Raw genomic sequence first — 19,744 nt, forward strand, 5'->3', positions numbered from 1 at the left:
GAGTAATGAAGTCCACAACCAGTTATTGCACAGGCTGAGGACAGGCACAGAGAGGAGTAATGAAGTACATATATGGAACAGAATAATGTAGTCCACAATCAGGTATTGCGCAGGATGAGCACATACAGGGAATAGAGTAATGCAGTTGACCACCAGGTATTGCACAGGGTGATATCAGACAGGGAACAGAGTAAATTAGTCCACCACCAGGTATCGAGCACAGATGGAGATCAGAGACATTTAGTCCACCACCAGTTATTGCACAGGAGGAGAAGAAACATGGAATGTAGTGATGAAGTCCACCACCAGGTGTAGCACAGGCTGAGGACAGGCACAGAAAGAAGTAATGAAGTCCACAACCAGGTATTGCACAGTCTTAGCACAGATATCAACCAGAGTAATGAAGTCCACAGCCAGGTATTGCACATGATGAGCTCAGGCAGGGACCAGAGAAATTCAGTTGACCACCAGGAATTGCACAGTCTGAGGACAGGCACAGAAAGAAGTAATGAAGTCCACAACCAGTCTTAGCACAGATATCAACCAGAGTAATGAAGTCCACAGCCAGGTATTGCACAGGATGAGCACAGACATGGAACAGAGAAATTAAGTCTACCACCAGGTTTATGCACAGATGGAGAGCATAGTATTCAAGTCCACAGCCAGGTTTTGCAATGGCTCAGAACAGGTAGGGAACACAGCAATTAATTCCACCAGCAGGTATAGCACAGGCTGAAGACAGACAGGGAAAGTAGTAATGCAGTCCACCACCAGGTATTGCACAGGGTGAGCACAGCCAGTGAATAGAGTAATGAAGTCCACCACCAGGTATTTTACAGGATGAGCACAGACAGGGAAGAGAGTAATGTAATCCACCAACAGATATTGAGCACAGACCGGGAACAGAGTAATGAAGTCCAATACCAGGTATTGCACAGGCTGAGGACAGACAGGGTAAGGTGTAATGAAGCCCACCACAAGATATTATGCACAAACGGAGAGCATAGTAGTTAAGTCCACAACCAGGTGTTGCACAGGCTGAGAACAGGTAGGGAACCAGCAGGTATTGCACAGGCTGAAGACAGACAGGGAAAGTAGTAATGAAGTCCACCAACAGGTATTGCACAGGATGAGCACAGACCGGGAAAAGAGTAATGAAGTCAACCACCAGGTATTGTACACGATGAGACAGGAAGGGAAAGGAGTCATTAAGTCAACCATCAGTTATTGCACAGGCTGAGCAAAGGCAGGGCGCAGATTAACAAAGTACACAAGCAGGTATTTTTCACAAATGCAGAGCATAGTAATACTGTTCGCCACCAGGCGTTGCACAGGCTGAGCACAGATAGGGAACAGCGTAATGAAGTCCACCACAAGATATTGCACAGTCTGAGCACAGACAGGGAAAGGAGTAATGAACTCCACAACCAGGTATTAACACAGGCTGAGGACAGGCAGGGAAAGGAATAATGAAGTCAACTGCCAGATATTGCCCAGGTTGTGCCCAGACAGGGAAAGGAGTAATGAAGTCCACCACTAGCTTTTGCCGAGGCTGAAGACAGACAGGGAACAGAGTAATTAAGTCCACCACGAGGTGTTGCACAGGCTGACCACAGGTAGAGAATAGAGTAATGAACTCCACAGCCAGGTATTACACAGGCTGAGGACAGACAGGGAAAGGAGTAATGAAGTTCACTACCAGGCATTGCACAGGGTATGGCACAGGCTGAAGAAAAGCAGGAAAGGAGTAACGAAGTCCACCAGCAGGTATTGCACAGGATGAGCACAGACATGGAACAGAGTAATGAAGTCCACCACCAGGTTTTATGCACAAATGGAGAGCATAGTATTCAAGTCCACAACCAGTTGTTGCATAGGCTGAGAACACGTAGGGAACAAAACAATGAAGTCCACCAGCAGGTATTGCACTGTGTGAGCCCAGACAGGGAACAGAGTAATGTGGTCCACCACCAGGTATTGCATAGTCTGAAGACAGGCAGGTAACAGATTAACAAAGTCCACCAGCAGGTATTGCACAGCATGAGCACAGACATGGAACAGAGTAATGAAGTCCACCACCAGGTATTATGCACAAATAGAGAGCATAGTAATTAAGTCCACCACCAGGTGTTGCACAGGCTGACCACACACAGGGAACAGAGTAATAATGGTCACAACCAGGTATTGCACAGGCTGAGGACAGACAGGGAAAGGAGTAATGAAGTGCACCACCAGGTATTGCACAGGACGAGCACAGATATGGAACAGAGTAATTAAATCTACCACCAGGTATTTCACAGGATGAGCACAGATATGGAACAGAGTAATGAAGTCCACCACCAAGTATTTTGCACAAATGGAGAGCATAGTAATAAAGTCCACCACCAGGTGTTGCACAAACTGAGCACAGACGGGGAAAGGAGTAATGAAATCCACCAGCAGGTATTGCACATTCTGAAGATAGAAAGGGAAATGAGTAATGAAGTCCACCATTAGGTATCGCACAAGATGAACCTAGGCAGGGAAAGGAGTAATGAAGTCTACCACCAGCTGTTGCACAGGCTAACCACAGGCAGAGAAAAGAGAAATTAAGTCCACAACCAGGTATTGCACAGGCTGAGGGCAGGCAGGGGAAGGAGTAGTGAAGGCCATCACCAGGTATTGCCCAGGCTGTGCAAAGACAGGGAAATGAGTAATGAAGTCCACCACTAGCTATTGCACAGGCTGATGGCAGACAGGGGAATAAGTAATGACGTTCACCACTAGGCGGTGCACAGTCTGAGCACAGACATGGAACAGAGTAATGAAATCCACCACCAGGTATTGTGCACAAACAAATGGAGAGCATAGTAATTAAGTTCACCACAAAGTGTTGCACGGGCTGAGCACAGATAGGGAAAGTCTGCAACTGGGTATTGCACAGTCTGAGCATAGACAGGGAACAGAGTAAAGAGGTCCACCACCAGGTATTGGACAGGATGAGCACAGACATGACATTGAGTAATTAAGTTCACTACAGGGTATTATACAGGCTGACCACAGACAAGGAACAAAGTAATCAATTCTTCCACCTGGGGCCAGATTACAGAAACTTTGCACCGGTGCAAGTGCAACGTTTTCATGGTATTAGCACTGGGGCAAAGTTTGCACTATTTTTAAAAACACTGGGACACATTAAAACACCATTGCACCTCGACAAGTGCAGTTTGGCATATTAAAAGCACCAGTGCAAAAATTGCCCTATTGCTAAAAAGATACATTATTGATGTCTTTTTGCATCAGGGCAAAGGTTGCCATAGTGTTAACACCATTCCGTATTAGCACTAGGGCAATTTTTGCACTGGTGGAAAAATGTAGTGAAAATTAATCTTTTTGCACTAGGGAACCTTTTGCCCTGGTGCTTTTAATATGCCCAACTGCACTTGTCAAGGTGCAATGGTGGTTTAATGTTTTTTTAAATATGTCCCAGTGTTTTTAAAAATAGGGCAAACTGTGCACTTGCAATGGTGCACAGTTTCTGTAATCTGGCCCCTGGTATTCATTTTATCGAGGCAACTCCTGATAGCATCGAAAACATCATGTTATGTACACTGCTTTGCCAACCACAGATGCACATTGTCGTGTAACGACACCTCCGACACACCGATGCCCTCTAGAGAAGGGGTACATATGAGATGAGTCCAGCCTCTCATCCAGTATTTGCAAATGCAACACCCTCCGTATGGTGGGGTCATCATTCCTTGGTTGTGTATACATAATGAATGCAAGTCTTCTAAACTAGCGACTATGAATGCCACCCGATTCAATTAAATGTTAGCCTTCTGTAGAAGCGAGTGCTATTAGTGTCACGTACTGTGTGTGGGTTGCGCAGAATTTCATTACCAGGGGAACAGATAGGCTCGCTGCCTTTTCCCATTTCAAATTTCCCCTATTTCATGTTATAATAAACATTTATAGCCTGCAGTCCGCGCATGGTAATTTGCATCTTGACGAGAATGACTTTGGGTTTTTGAATAAAAGGTTCTAGGCTAGGGGCAACTGATTAATTCCAGGTCAGAGATGTGCTCAAATGTTTTAAACCATTAATTTGTATTATATGCTCACACTGTATTTGAAAGAGGTAAACACACAACCTAAGGACTGATTTTAATCTAGTGGTAAGTAATTTCCTTAAAAGTCAATTATATATATATTTGTATACATACACGTATATATATATATATATATATATATATATATATATATATATATATATATATATATATATATATGTATATATATATATATATATGTTTTACATGGCCTGCGGTAGTGGCCATGTAGTTATGGTTAAGTTGCTCATCTCATAGGAAGAGCACTTTTTTTGGCGGCTTATAACTTTGCTCCCCCTGGACGAATCCTCGCCAAACTTTGCTCACACCTACAGCCCAAACCGCTGGACGGATTTTCACCAAATTTGCGGCAGGGGCAGTGGCTTGTTCCCAAAAGCGTGTTTTTGTAAATTTGTTGAAAATCCGTCCAGTATTTATTTTTTAAATGACCAAAAAGTAGGTCTAAAAAAATGTGTGATATCTATGTCCGCTCTGCGGACACACTTCCCTGTTCGCTTCGTGGACAGGACACCGATTGGTTAATCGAGTTGCGTCATGTGCACAGAAAGGCAACGTGTTTGCTGATTTGATGGTGAAGAGCAGGAAGTGCATCAGATTTTTAGAAATGCCCGCCATCTTGGGTTCGCAGACTTCTGCCGGTGTCCGCGAACTCCGCAGTAAAAACATATTAAAAAACACAACATTGCAATTGTCATACTTATCAAATAATCTCTGGGGAGGTGAGGGGTGATGAGGATGGGATGGTATATGGCTGCAAGAAGCAAAAAAACAGGTGTTTTTATCCACAAAAGTCTGCGAACAGTTTGGATGTTCGAGAACAGTCCTGAAAAGTTTGCAGACACCTCAGCATTACAGAGTTGGTAAAATGCAGTTCTTGAATGGCTTATAACTTTGGCGCCATTTAATAGGACTGCATGAAATTTTGCATGTATATTTCAAACCTGATTCTGAATGAGTTTACAAAGTTTGGTGGGATTGTGCCATGAGGGGGCAAGATTAGAGGGGGGGTCCCAAAATAATGTCATGGCTTATAAAAGAGGTGCCATTTGACGAATCTAAACTTAATTTGGCAAACTGATAATAGACCTAGATATAAATGATTTTCTGAAGTTTAGTAGGATTCTGTCAAGAGGGAGCAAAATTAGAGAGGGGGTCCCAAAATATTGTAAAGACTTATAAATGTGGTGCCATTTGACAAAGCTACACAAAGGTTTTCAAAAAGATTATAGATCTAGATATAAATGTTTTAGTAAAATCTGAATGGATTTTGTCACGTGGGAGCTAGGTTATATGACAATTGTATGTGCATACATTTGACACTTTTGAAAAAATAAAACATGTGTGGATTTCCAGCAAACTTGTGTAAGGCGCATTGGCAAGGGCCTACAAGCATGGTTTTGGAAATATGCCAGTGTTTTATTTTTTGACAATTGTCATAATGTAGCTACAAACAATAGCGGTATACCTTTAGTGACTGAGGGGTAGCATGTGCCGATGGGCAGTGGCCGGATTGTCTGGGTCATGGAAGAAGGTCATGATCCGGACAATCTGGCTACTGGCCATGACCACAAGGGACAAAACATAGGAATAAAGTGGCCATGTCCACCTGGGACTGGCTTTGTAGTAAAGTTCTTCGAAATTAGGATTCATTTGAAAGGGAAGAAAACTGCTTGTGGTAATATGGTCACTGGGTTCTCTTTTTGCCTTCTGCAGGCTGCCACGGAAAGCGAAGAGGGGACCTGTATGGAACCCCTGCCTTCCTTCCCTTTCCATTGTGGCCATCTTGGAAAAGGATTTTCCTTCCTACACCGGGATGCCACAGTCGCCCGGTGTAGGAAGATAAATCCTCTTTTTCAGCACCCCGGGTTCCAGCTTGGGAACCTAGGCTGCTAATGGCCTTCATCCCCCATTTCAGGGACTGGAATGGGGGGATAATGCTCCAGAGACCTCGTTATCCACCCTCGCTTTGCTTGGGATGATAACTTGGATGCTGGGCTGGTATCCACCGTTCCAGTCCCTGGAACGTAGGATGAACACCACAATATTCCCATTAGCAGAACACAAAATGCAAATGGAAATGTTGGAAAATCTTTTTGAGTCTATGTACTTTACTGAGAAAAATAAAAGGTAGATGGAGTCTATATGTTTTTTTTTTTAGTTCTATTTTTTAACTGTGAAAGGTGGTTCTTAAAGGAACATTTCTTTTGTTTTTTTTGGATGTATATGTTTGGCAGGAGAGCTAAGAACGAAAGGTGGGGAGGGAAATGAGGGAAGAGGAACCACACACTAATATGAAGGGGTAGGTGGACAAGGGAAAATGTTGCGCATGTGTTATTTCTATGGTTTGGGGAAGTGTTTCTCAAGCTCCTTGATTACAGCAGTGGTGGTGGCTCTTGGGGAGGAGGGATGGCATTAGCTGATGCCATTTTAAGATGAATAGTAGTTCTTTTCTAAAAGTATGTACTGTGTACTAGATTGTTAATGGATAATGAGTAGGAACAGGTGTTGGAGCTGTGCATGGGAAATTTTGAAGTTGAAATTTCATAGAAAATGCAGTTCCCAACTGTCCGCCAAGCAGAGATCTTATCATGAAGTGTGGACGGGTTCTCTGACATGTCATCATGCAGCGCAGCAGCGTATGGTCATGTGGCACTGTCCGGAAGGTCTGCTATGAAGTCAGATGTTCGTAGACATCTACGGATGCAAAACTATTTGAAATAGTTGCAAAAAAGTGTATAGAAGTGCTAAAAATGAATCCAGAAGGTGGGAAATGGCAAGTTTTAAGGTGACACTTTGTAAATGGGACACAAATATTGCTATATTCGGTAAGTATGATATTAGTAAGTTGTAGAAAAATAGCATGCACTGGTAAAAACACATTAAATTCACTGAGAAAACTTTGTTAAAGGCGTGTTATGGTTAAGTTGCACTAATAAAAATCTATGAAATTGAAAGAAAAAACTTTGTTAAAGGGATCTTATGGTTTCAAGTAAAACCGAAAAACCCCAGAAATCTGCCAGTTATGCTAAGCTAAACAACCATAACTCATGCCAACAATGTGCAGTGCATGGTGGTGGCGTGAGTTATGGTTGTTTAGCTTACCATAACTGGCGAATTTCTGGGGTTTTTCGGTTTAACTTGAAACCATAAAGTCCCTTTAACAAAGTTTTTTCTTTGAATTTCATAGGTTTGTATTAGTCCAACTTAACCATAACATCCGTTTAACAAAGTTTTTTCAGTGAATATATGTATGTAGGGAGCAGTCGTGTATTTATGGTAAAGTTGCTCAACCCATAGGAAGAAACTTTTTGGATGGCTTATACCTTTGTCCCCCCTGGACAAATCCTCACAAAACAAGTATATGGCCCCATCAGATTGATTTTGTGAAGTTTGGTGAGGTTTTGTGAAGGGGGTGCAAAGTTATATGGGGGTCCAAAAATGTGTGGTTTTTCCCAAGACGCCAATGAAAAATAAATTTGCTCACACCAACAGCCCAACCCGCTTGACAGATGTTCACCAAATTTCTAGCAGGAGCGGCAGCTTGGACCCCAAAGCATGCGTTTCTAAATTTGGTGTAAATCCATCCATTAGTTATTTTTAAAAAGGCCCAAAAGTAGGTAAAAATAGTGATATCTGGGTTGAGTCCATGTGCTCACTTTCCTGTTCGGTCCGTGGACAGGCCTCCGATTGGCCCACAGGATGGCAGGGTGGCGTGATGCCCGGGACATCGGACGCACCCGCTGATTGGACGGTGAAAAGCTTGAGGTCCATAACATTTTTGGAAACCCCTGCATGTTTAATTTGCAGGCACCGGCCGTTGTCCGCGAACATTGTCATGAAAACATATCAAAAAACACAGCATGGCACTTGTCAAACTAATGAAACAATGTCTGAGGATGGGATGGGATATGGTCTTAAAAAGCCCCAAAAATGGGTAGTTTTCCAACTCTGATGTCCGCGAGCAGTCTGGATGTCCAGGACAGTCCTTTGATGTTCACGAACATCTGAGATGTTCGTTGACCTCTGTGCCTACTTCTACTTTACCAGGTTGGTGAAAAGCAGTTTTTGGATGGCTTATAACTTTGGCGCCACTCAATGAAACTGAATGACATTTTCAAGCATTATTCTAGACCTGATTATGCATGGTTTTGCAAAGCATGGTGCTGTCTTGTCATGAGGTCCCAAAATATTGCAAAGGCTTATGAATTTGATGCCATTTGATGAATCAGCACAAAAGGTTGCATACATATTTTAGATCTAAATATAAACTTTATTGGGAAGTTTGGTGAGATTTTGTCAACAGGGGGCAAAATTAGAGGGGGGTCTCAATATTTTTACATGGCCTATAGCTTTGTTGCCGTTTGACGAATGTGTACCAATGTTTCCAGAAAGATTGTAGACCGAACTTTGAATGTTTGTTCAAAGTCTGAAAGGATTTTTTGAAGCGGGGACAATGTTATATGACTATTGTATGTGCATACATTTTGACAATTTGTTTAAAATAAAACATGGGTGAACTTGCAGCAAATTCGGGTAACGAGCATTGTCAAGGACCTGAAAACATGGTTTTACAAATGTGTCAGTGTTTTACTTTTTAAAAAGTGTCATAATGTAGGTACATAAAATAGTGATATATCTTTGGTGACTGATGTATAGACTGTGGCCATGGGCAGTGGCCAGATTGTCCAGTTTATGGCATAAGGCCATTACCCGGACAATCTGGCTACTGGCCATGACCACGAGAGACCAGCAATGGGTGTAAAGTGGGCATGGCCTCCAGGGACCGGCTATGTGGTAAAGTATTTCGAAATTGGGATAGGTTTGAAAGGGGGGAAAAAAAGGTGCTTGCGGCTACAGGTTTAAGTGCTAGATGAGATTGAAGCAAATATGCACGAGGAGGGTCAGCAATAACTGGAAAGCATGGTTTTGCAAATATGACCTGTCTTTTTTATTTTTTAAATGTAAAACGTGAGTACACAATACAGTGATATAACATTGTGCCTGGGCAATTGGCCTCGATGTCAGCAAGGAGAAATATGTACTGTAATTTGCTTGGCCGAATCGGAATGTTTGAATGGGAAAAAACAATAATTCTGCTTGCGGATACAGCTTGAAGTGCTGGACTAGATTACATCAAACCTTCGTGATGAGAATTAATAAGGACCTGGCAGCATGTTTTTGGAAATATGTCTAATGATTTATTTTTCAAAAGTGTAAGAATGTAAGTTGAAAAACTAGTGACATACATTTGGTGTGTGGGTATTGGCACTGGGCCTCGGCAAATGCAAATGTGTACTCTGATTTGCCTATTGGGGAATGTGGCATGGCAAAAGCCCATGCCCCATGGGTTTGGAGACTGGCCATGGATATATTATTAGAGTATAGTGGACACTGAGCTACGATGCAGAGTAGGTGCAGTCAGTAATAGTGGTTATTTGGTTTGGCTGGGGTCATGGTGGAGCCTTATGGCATAGGCAATTGAATAATAATGTCCATCCCCAGCATGTGCTGCTGATAACAACAGATCATCTCTTTCCATAGAGGACCAGGTTGCTTCTGTTTGCAGGGCTGGTCATTTTAAACCCACAATCTTACAGAAGGCTCTTCCCTACATCCCGGTTCAACTTCAGGCTCCAGTTGTGGCAGCCCTTGTACTCAGTGCAGTTGACTATTTTAACTCACTTACTTTGGTCAACCTCGCACTCTCATGAACCATCTCCGACTTCTTCAGAATGCTGCAGCCAGGTCTGTCCTTCATCCTTAATTCAATGCGCATATGTCCCCCTTTTCCGGCAGCTTCATTGTCTACCTGTTCAGAAGCGTGTTCTTTTTAAATCGCTGTGCATTGTCCATTGTGCCTTCTATAAGGTGGGGCCAGAATATCTTCAGGCAAAATTTCTTCCTTATGTTCCATCTCATTTCCTTTGCTCTCAATCTGCTTTCCTGGTTGAAGTTCTCCGGTTCATACTCTGCCGCATGGGTGGTCGAGCTTTTTCAGTTGCTGCAGCCACGGCTTGGATCTCTCTTCCGCTTTCCTTGCGGGCTATCTCTGATCACCTTATCTTTCGTCGCTCCCTCAAAACTTTCTGTTCTAGCTTTTCTATCAGTTGCTCTCCTCCAGTTTAGCGCCATGATGCCTTTGGGAGAACATGTGCTCTATAAAAGACCAATAACATAACTTACATAACATAAGTATGTGTTGCAAAAAATATGTTTTTTAAAGGAGATTCATAGTTCCTTTATATATATGAAAAGAAGAATTATCAATAACGTATATTCAGTGATGAAACACTATGAAACGTTTCCACATATAAAAATAAAAACCTATTAAATTGACAGAAAAAAGTTGTTAAAGGTATGTTGTTAAAGGGATATATATATAAATACTAAATTATCAATTATTATTATTTTATTATTATTATTATTATTATTATTATTATTATTATTATTATGATGATGATGTTATGGTTAAGATGCAGCCCGCCCTTGGGGCACCTCTGCTCCAGTAGTTACCCAGTGGCATCCCACTTTAGCATACCATGTCATTTCCCTCCTGGGTTCTCATGAGCACTGCCCATCTGCTCTTCCGCTTCTATTTATGTACTTCTCTCTCTGCACAATGCATATGTGCATTTATAGGAGGATTGTGTACAATTGTTTTGTATAAGTAAGGGAAATGCAGATTTTAAACATTTGTAAAAGATTGTTAAGTGCAGTTGGTGTGTGGACGCTTAATATGGTCATTGGGTTATATGTACAGTTTTTGGAAGTGATTGGTGGATGGATATTTGACTGCTTGAAAGTAGGCATTGAGGGAGGGTTAAAAATATAAATAAAATTAAAAAGGGTAGAAGGGCTGCCCTGTGCGATGGTAAGCATGTGACATCCGGTCCTTTAAATTATCCATGCATGGAAAGGGGACTGTGGACACTGTGGATAGTTATAAAGGTCCATCGAATATGGTCTTTATTGTATGGTAGTGAAACGTATTTGGGACAGAAAATAGTTTCAGTTCTTTAATATTTTTCTCCTATTTAAAATTGTACATTAGCACAAAATATTGTCTCCCAGCTCTGCTCGAAGCCACAGAGTTGAAGTTCCTTGAGGGCCGCCGTTGATCGTCGACGTCATCCGCAGTATAAAGGGCTCGAGCCACGCCCGTTAACTCCGTTCTGTTTTTACAGTGTTAATGGTCGCATCAGTTGGTCAGGCTTTCATAGTCCCTTGGCTCTTAAGGAAGTTCAAGTGCAACTGGCGTAAACTGTAACGAGGGCTAGGTTGGAGGGGTCAATAAGGTATATGTGGGATGAACATCCAGTTGAAAGAACGTTACATTTGGTAAGTAACTTGTTCTTAGAATGGAATGTGTCCTCCCACGTATTCCTCATCTTAGAGAGCTCCCAAAGCAGAAATAAATGGGACAGTGAGTGGGCAGTAAGATGGTGTTGGGGGAGGCAGCCAATCAGGTGGCTAGGAACATGGGTTTGAACCGCTGGTACAAGCATGCTTTCCAAGCCGCCTTACGTCTGGCTCTCCACGTCGCCCCTTACTCCCTACTCTCTAACCCATTTTCTTCATTTTTACCTCCGGGTCTCATAACAATCATACACTTGCCAACGGTGAAAGGAAGGCACAATTGGTCCTGTGTTTATACAATGCACCCGCTACAGACTGAGCCACAGGGCCACAAAGACTACTGCACACGCCAGGGGCAATAGCTGACACTGAGTGGGCTAGACATGGGACTGCTAAGGGAGCGCAGAGAAGGTAGTCATGTCACTGTGACAGTACCCTGAGTGCACCCACATATGCCCACTAGCCAGCCACCTACATCCCTGTGCAAGATAGTGGTCCAGATCATAATGTCTGCCAGCTGAGGCCCAGACTTAGGCTCCTTGTCCGAAATGGCCACCAGCAATAGTGCTAGACAGCCAACGCTGCTACACCCCAGCCAGTGAGAACCTCCTCACTCCTAGGCAGGCCTTGCATCTGCACCCTGCTTACCCCTGGCCGAGACTCAAAGAATGGTTGTAACTCCCATCTTTGGCCTCGAGACACGCTGCATGAACCATCTCTGCTGAAACACTTAATCACTACCAGGACGAGGGGCAGTGGAAGCCACAAAAAGCAAAGCAATGTGGAGACTTTTGCTAAACAATCAAGCAGACCCAGCACTGAACTGGATAAAGAATCGTGTGAATCATCCGGCTCCAATGCACCAAACATGCCAGATCTGCAGCAAATATTGTAATGTATGCAGTCAGGGTTTGCTGCTATAAACGACAAGTTGTATGGCATGACCGCATTCATAATTCAAAATGGAACGAGAGAGTGCAAGAGTGACAGAGGCAGAAACCCGAAGGCATCGACGAAGATATCTCAGGGCTGAAAAGCCAGGTGACCACAATGTCCAATGAACTGAAGCAGGCTCTGCAAAAGTGTGATGACCTTGAATCGCGTTCTAGGTGCAGTAACATACGTATCATGGGGCTAGCCACGAGGTGTGTCAAGGACCCTATGGAAGGAGCAGTGGAAGCCCTATTTGAAGAATTCTTGGGTAATCTGACATTCTCAATCTCCTTCGTTATGGAGAGAGCCCACAGAATGCCAGCAGAGAAACACAGGCCTGGAGCAACTCCTAGAGCGGTGATTGCATGCCTACTCAATTACAGAGACCGTGATCACATCCAACACCTAGCAAGAGAGAAGGGCCCCCTTCGGATTCAATTCAACAATGTGCACATATATCCCGACTTCGCCACAGCAGTTCAGGTGGAGCGCAGATCATTCCGGAAGGTAAACAAATTTCTTAGGCAAAGAGCACTGCAGTACGCAATGCTCTTTCCAGCTAGACTGAGATCCAACATGAGGGGAACATGCATTTCTTCACTCTCCCGGAAGAAGCAGCATCATAGATAGAGGGCAACATTCCTCTCCCCTAAGGGACGCCTGAGGGCGATGACAGAGGTGAATCTACTACCTAAGGCATCTTGAGTAAGACTGAGTTTAGCAGGTGTGTGGAGTGAACGTTGCAGTGGCACATCATAGTGCCCAGGGATTCAGAACACTGCAACCTACAAAGACACTAGCCTTGGCAGCAGGCCGGGCATCGCCAAGGGAAAATGATGCTCACATAAGTCCGTATATCCTGCAAGCTGGAGCAGCAGCAAGAGTAGCATTCCCCCATGCAAGGTTGCCAGAATACGTTGGGTATATGTTAGACATTGTGGGAGGGTAAATGATTGGAAGGGGGATGAGGGAGGGTTGGAAGGGTGGTGGCGTTGAGGCTAATTGGTTTAAAAGGCTGTCTTGGCAGGACATATATGGGTCAATGGGGCCAGGTTTATTAAACTCTGGATGGCAATGCACCCTAGTCATACCACTGTGAGTCTAGAATGATGGTTGTAAATATGCTCAGCTGGAATGCCCACAGGTTGGGCAACTACACCAACTCCAGGAAAATAATAGCATATGTCAACAGGCACAACGTAAATGTCATCTTCCTCCAAGAAACATGGGAGGGGCTAATAATAGCATTGCCACAACATGGGGGTGCAATAGGCTCTACACAAGCTTCTCTGCCCAGGCCAGGGGAGTACTCACCCCGGTAAATGAATCCATTAAGTTTACATTAAGAGGCACTGATACAGACCCAGGCGGCAAATATGTGATAGTGCACTATATCTTATCAAATGCAGAAACACTGTTGGTTAACACATGTGGCCCAAACCTAGATGTCCCAAACTTTTATGATGCCATTGAAAACATTCTGGAGGCATACCCGCTTGTGCCTATAATGTGGGGGGGAGGGGCACATGACCACTATACTCGACCAAAAACTGGATAAAACAGGTAGCTTATTGCGCCACATGGTCAGACTTGAACTCAATGACATACAGGGACGGACTGGGACAAGAAATAGGCCCGGACACCCAAAAAAAATTGGCCCACCACTCGCTTCAAAAAAGTGGCCCACACCTCAAAATAAGTGGCCCTCAAACCATCATCCGTGAATCGCGTCAATTCACGACTTTACAGAAAATGCTACTTATGGAGGGTTTATGTGTCTGTTACATTACAACACAACTCATGAAATAACATAACTTTGCATACAGTTCTGTGACAGGGTCCACAGCTGCGAGGCGCAGGAGTGGAATGAACCAAACAACCCCACTGCGGTTTTGGGACCTGTTGCAAGTCGATGCTTATACAGGGATTCGCAACCCCAACAGGGAAGGAGTGTTAGGGTGATGATGGTTTAGAGAGAGGTTATGGATAGGTTGGGGATGTTAGAGTAAGGTTTTGACCATGGTGCATGCTTTCAGTGAGTTGTTATACAGCACTCATACAAACACACATCCCTACTTCTGACCACATACATACAATATCACTATCGCAGTATACAAAGGCACAGCAGCATAATAAACACACATGGGGTAGTGCAGCACTTAGCTAAGGTTGGTTGTCGCCCAGAGTGTCTCCTGCGATTTTGTTGTGCCCCTGCCACAATGTGTCATAGTAGCTGTTCAAATGCTGCAAGAGAGCGAGTGCAGTTAGTGCACATATCAAACACTGCCGCATGAATGGCTCTGCTTTCAAAGTGCTGGTACCCCTGTACCTTCAGGCCAGTATTAAAGACCCAATAGCCTGCCCTGCCCAAATCCATCTACCCACCATTTAGCAGACAATGGCTTAATGCATTGCTCACTGTATTTCTTTTTATTATTTTAGTTTTGGCTATTAGGTGCCGCTTTAAGCCCGAACTATTGCATTAGAGTACAGATGGGGAGAATGGTAAATGAGGAGGGACACAAAGCCTCTAGGTGTTGTTTGGTTGTTAGAAGCTGGGGGAGGTGGACAGAAGGGGCTGGTGTGTGATGGGAAGAAGGATCTGGTGTAGGTGTGTGATGCGGAGGAGGAAAGAAGGTGCCAGTGTGAGCGATGGGGAGGAAATGCCAGGGGCGCTGCTGCAGCAAGCTATCACCGCACTGTCTGCAGCAGCGGAGTCGCCGGGCAGCATCAGCTCAGCTTCTCTGGCCCCTTGGTTGTGGCAGCCCGCCACAAGACACCGGGGCGGGCCATGGGCCACACACCACGTCTCCCGTGCACATGTACTGCCCCATCCCTCAAAACGTGGTCCTCTATTCCTGAATATTGCTGCCTCCAGGGATGCCATGCCTAGAGACATCCAAGCAGCTAAAGGTGTGTATCTGTTGTTATAAACCAACTAAATGCATGTGCTGTGAAGTCATTCACCTTAACACTAACTGCAGTGATTTTCATATTAACCGAGATATTATGGTTGGGTGTCTTTTAACAATTCACCCACAGCAAATTATAATAAATAAAGATGTGATCCTGTACAACATAATCCAACAAAATTTAAACAAACACTTGATTATCACCCAAGTGGGCATCTGTGATACCCACCAATGCTGCATCAATGAGGTATTTTTCCAGAACAAGACATCACATTTATTTTTAGAATAACCCTCAAGCATGTTTCCAACTGCTACAAACAATCAAAGCCGCACACCACAAACAATTCCCCTACCAAACACATTCAGTGCAATGCAATAATTCAACCTGTATTGGGAAAGCCAGCAGTTTGGGGTTTTGGGTTGGCATGTGATATTTGCCAGGCAATGCCATAACAGTTCTACCGGCATATAAAATGGTATCAGCTTGGAAATTGTGTAATTAGCAGTACGTGGCAAATACCTATTGCTCACTTAAACGCAAGCCACAACTGTTGGCTATGTCATGCTTGTTTTTTATCAGGAAGTTAGTGTAAGGACAGATAGAAACCAAGGGGCTGAAGGCACACCTGGTTAAACATTGTTTTTATACCATGAGCTCATTTACAGCTGCAACTATGCCATTAACTCTCAGCAGACTGCTTAGAAATAACACTGGCAGGTCAAAGTTAGATGTTGCTGTCTGACAGAACCATTTTGAAGAGATCCCAGTAGGATGTATTTTGTGTGGCGAGGGGATGGTGATGGGTGGAAATGACCATAGAGATTAGCATGGCCATGGACAGCGAATAGATCGGCCAATAACCAAACACACACAAGCTGTGTATTATTCCAAGCTGTACTTTAGTGCAATAGATTTGTTTGATAGTTCACGCTTAAGCGCTACCTAATAGCCAAAACCAAACATGGGGCTTTCAGTCTTTAATCACTCAACAAGGATTTCTCATTTTAATCTGGTATGCAAGCGCATAGTAATTAGTTCGAAAAGCATGACAACGTGTGAAAACTGTAGAATCCTTACGCAGAATAGAAGTTTGGTTGCACAGTGCTGCCGCCTTGACAAGGTTGCATCATCAGATATGTTATAATGTTATAGGCTATGTCATTGGGTATTATATCTTGCACATTCTGATATTTGCATAGACTCTTGGCGCTTTGGGTCCTGCGAGAGGGGATGGGATTGTTACTGTGCAGCAAGAGAAGAGGAAGGCTGTCATTGCAAAAACATTGATGCACAGCAGTTCAGATTGAACTGTACCCCGATGATGCCTGGTAAACGTATGAGCATACATAAAAACATGTATTAAGAAGTTGCAGGATAAAATCTCAGGGTGGTAAAGTGGCTTCATGTTAAATGGTATCCAGAGGTGGCATCTTGACCTGCAGGAGTATAATCGTGGGCAAAGTCAGATTGAGTGTAATGGATGTGGCACATGTGAATAATACTGGTGTTTTGCATGGCACTGATATCACTGGGGATACAGTTTCAGAGTGCATGGTAACTGATATCCCACAAAACCCACAATGTCAGGGTATTGAACGAATTTCACACAGCATCATCATGTTCCCAAGGCGATCGTGTTGCACTTTAGCTATCCTCCCAGATGGTAGCTGCTAGTCGTGAAAGCCGTCTGCAATGCTAGGTAGGGGAAGGTGTGTGTTGTGGTCAAGGTATGAGGCTTATTTGTGTAAATGACCACATCAGAGCCAAGGAGAGGGGAACAGGGGAAATAGATGTACTTGCTCTTCTCTCCTATTTCACTACCCATCCTTGCCAACACACTTCAGCGCCCGTTCTCCGTTACCACGCCCCTCAGAAAACCCTTCCACCAGTCCTCTGCAGACATATCCATTTTAATATTCATTTCTTTCGACCTTTTCTTCTCTTTTTTTTTCTATCTCACTCTCTTTTCTCTCCATCTGAAGATACACATTATGAGTGCAGCAAGGAGATGTCAAGTGAATGGGAGACTTGCAACGCTTAACTTGCCGAGCAAAAATGACATCAAAAGACGTTTTTGATATGTGTTTCAATGGTTTCATGTTTTCATGTTTGCCGCGACCGAACAATCTTTATTCCATGTGAATTGATGCAAGTCCTGTGTACTCGCTTACTTTTTACTAAAGCAGCAGGCTGAACAAAGTGCGACATCAATTTGCACCTTTTTTTGCCCTTGTTCGATCCTTACGTGATTTATCACCGTTTCGAGTGGGCTGACTTTTGAGTGCACTGAAAGAATCTACCAGAAGTTACACGTAATGGAACACACCACATCATTTAAGATGTCTGCCCATTTTTGACTGCTACTGGCATGAAAGTATGTACAGTATGTGTGGTACTGGCTGCGTCTGAGCATTGCCTCGGTATGCTTATTTTTAAATGCATTGTTGACGGAGGAAACCAATTTAAAGCATGGAAATGGTGACGCAGGGAACTGCTCTGGATGTGCTGCCATTTACCATACAATGCATATACAGAGCCAAAATACTGCGCTGAATCAGTATCTGTCCCTACTTTCCAAGAGCTAAGGGTTCTATGAGGCACGTTGTTTTGGGTTTGAGAGAAGTACTCTACGGGATATGAAAACACAGGGTACCATTACTCCTTCAGAAAGTAAGCCTCACCCTGCCTTATATAGGAACAATGCCAAGTGGGGCATCACGGGACCACAGCCATAATGCTAAGAACATGTTTCTTGGGGGATTGAGGCCGCCTGGATTTACTCCTAGGGGTCTAGTGCCACATTGTAGGGGTTCAAAAGCAGCTGCGCCTTACCAAACCCAATGGAACCAAGTCATACTTGCCAGCATTCTGTGGCGAAAAAGATGTAGGATTTTTCAAGTTTCAAAAATAATAATTAGCATAACAATGACATCACAGGAAAATACAAAACATGACATTGTTGGCACCATTGAAGCATTCTAAAATACTTAACCCATCAAACAGCACAACATGGAAAGATGTTCAAATGTTAAAAATGTATAATTCTGAATGGTACGTTAATACCAAATTCAATTACACAGAAGGTAATCACACAGAGCTGGTAGGCAGTGTTTGCTACTGCTCTGTAGCAGCAGCCTGGGCAACACATATGTATTCCTGCAGTGCAAGTTAAACACTGAATGACATAGAGACTGATACCCTCCTCCGTCTCATAGGCCGATGCTGGATGATGGTGTTACACTCTGCCACTTTCCTTCACTAGTGGCTCACCTAAGGGTTTGTCCAAGAAAAAGTGCATGACAGAGTCACGTAGCTGTCCGGTCAGTGGATTGGTCTGCGCCCAATCAAAGAAATCACCTACTAGCCCACTGCACAGACAAACTAATGTGTTACATGCTTTGTCCTGCAGCCTGCCTTACAGTCACATAAATTACCTGCTACTGTAAAACGCAGTAGGATCTGTCACCCAAATCTGTAGGCGGTAGGACTGCTTAAAAAACAGCAGCCTACTGCCTAAATCTGTAGGGTTGGCAATTATACCAAGTGTGGGATGAAGCTTCTCAAAACCCCCTTACTTCAGCGCTTTGGCGTAAGGCGCTTTATAAATCAATAAAGTCAAATACAAATACCTTGGATAGCAGAAAGACAAACATAGGAGTCTTCGTGCTGCACATTTTCGAGGAAAAGCTGAAAGAAAGAACACAGTCGTCACGTCCTCATTAGTCCCCTCTTTAGCTGAGCCTTGCAGCGTGTGAGCACAGTGCACACCCAGGCTCCTGATCGGCCCACCCAGTGACAGTCCACCCCTCCCCCCCGCCCCAGGCCGAGGACTGAAGCAATTTGCAAGTTGCAAATTGTAACTTGCAAATGCGGACGGCCCGGAACCTATATTACAATGCCCTGGGAGCGTTTTGTTAAAAAGTAACACTTGTGTGTCTAGGTTCACCTGGCGGCTGGCGCCATGGTGTCTCTGCAGAGCAATGCAGAAGAAGGCGGTTATTTAACAGAAGCACAGATAGAGGAAAAAAAGAAAAGTCTGCAAACCTCCCAACCAGGCAGCAGAGGAGGGGCATATGTCAGAACTCAGAAAACATTGTTTTAAGTTACTCGCACATCCTGTTCACTGTGTTGCGTAAGTGATCTACTTCTTGGTCGAGAAAACTGGTCTTCTATGTGGCTGTTTCATGGATTCACAGTCAACATTTCTTTTATGCCGAGTGTACAGGAAAGGAAATGCCTGTCTTTTTAAGAGCGTTGTCTAATTGTACCTCTCCAGGAAGTAAATCCCTCGTCATCACGATAACGTTGCTCATCTATCATTCAGGCCGACTTGAAATTGTTTCTTAGGCATGCATTACAAAATAAAAATGAAAATAGCAGGCCTTAGAAAACCAACGTAATAAACAGGCCCAGGACACTCTTCAGAAACC

Source organism: Ambystoma mexicanum, chromosome 11 (assembly GCF_040938575.1).
Source record: "Ambystoma mexicanum isolate Mex_15411 chromosome 11, UKY_AmexF1_1, whole genome shotgun sequence".
Lineage (NCBI taxonomy): Eukaryota > Metazoa > Chordata > Amphibia > Caudata > Ambystomatidae > Ambystoma > Ambystoma mexicanum.